The sequence below is a fragment of the Myotis davidii genome, unplaced genomic scaffold (genome assembly GCF_000327345.1).
Source record: "Myotis davidii unplaced genomic scaffold, ASM32734v1 scaffold592, whole genome shotgun sequence".
Taxonomy (NCBI): Eukaryota; Metazoa; Chordata; class Mammalia; order Chiroptera; family Vespertilionidae; genus Myotis; species Myotis davidii.
In genome coordinates, this window is record NW_006284844.1 from 703,080 (window position 1) to 704,399 (window position 1,320).

Consider the following 1,320-nt stretch of genomic DNA (forward strand, 5'->3'; position numbering starts at 1 on the left):
CGTGAATTTGGTTGACACGTCTATTATAGATAAAGGGCGAATAGTGATATAAAAGTATTTCTTCACATAATTTCCTTTCAATGTGCACGAATCCGCGCACCTGGCCTCTGGTGATTTAATGCGTCATCATTCCAACTCCCCTGCAGGCTGTGGGCTTCTGGCCCTGTGCGAGGCCCGGCGAGGTCGGCCCCCACCCCCACCCCCATGGAGTGGCTGTCCGAGAGCGGGCCGACCACCATCTGAGCCTTTTCCACGTAAACGCTCCATGGGGGCGGGGGGTGGTTTCTGCTCGCCACATGCTGTGGGTGTGAGGTCCACACAGACATTCATTCATCTCCGTGCATCGCCAGGACTTTCTTCAGTAAGAGCATTTAAATGAATCGTGAATGGGGTGTTGTACTGGTGGCAAGTCATCGTGGAGTAAAATGAAGGTGACCAGGGCTCCCCAGAACCCTCACAGTTACGTCTCCGACAACAGGAAAGGCTGGTCACTAGAATATACAAAGAAATCTTAACACTCACGTTCAAAAGTCTAATTAGCCCGGCCAGGGTGGCTCAGTGGTTGAGCATCGACCTATGAACCAGGTCACGGTTCAATTCCCAGTCAGGGCACATGCTCAGGTTGCAGGCTTGATCCCCAGGATGGGGTGTGCAGGAGGCAGCCGATCCATGATTCTCTCTCATCACTGATGTTCCTCTCTCTCTCTCTCTCTCTCTCTCTCTCTCCCTCTCCCTCTCCCTTTCCCTTCCTCTCTCTCTAAAAACTCCACTTAAAAAATCCAATTAAAAACTGGACAAAAGACATGAGCAGACTTTCACCAGAGGACAGACCCGTGCAAAAATGCGCAGAGAGAGAGATGCAGGGCGTCGGCCCGGGAAGTGCCTGCTGAAGCCAGGAGCACTCGGCGCCTGTGGCAGCAGACAAGGAACTAGGACCGCGAGGACAGCAGGTGCCGGGTCCAGGAGAGAGCAGCAGCCGGGGGCTGGGACGGGGTTGCTCCGGGAAACCTCGGCCGGCTGGGGAGACCCAACCAGGCCTCTGCCCCGGCCCCTCCCGACCCTGTGGGCCCGAGGTCAGGTCGGGAGCCCCAGGCGTTGGGAATAGCCCTTCCTTAGCCCTTCTGCTGGCCGGACGCTCTAGATCCAACTCAGCACCCAGACCTCCACACCCCGGTCACCACGCCCAGAACCAGCCTCCCTCCCCCACCGTTTCCCTGCGACTGGGCTGCACACCCACGCCTGGCGTCCACGCTGCAGGGAACTTGCTGCCCCGTGTCCTGTGTGCCACCGTCTCTGTCTGAGCCACGGCTCCCTCGGGCC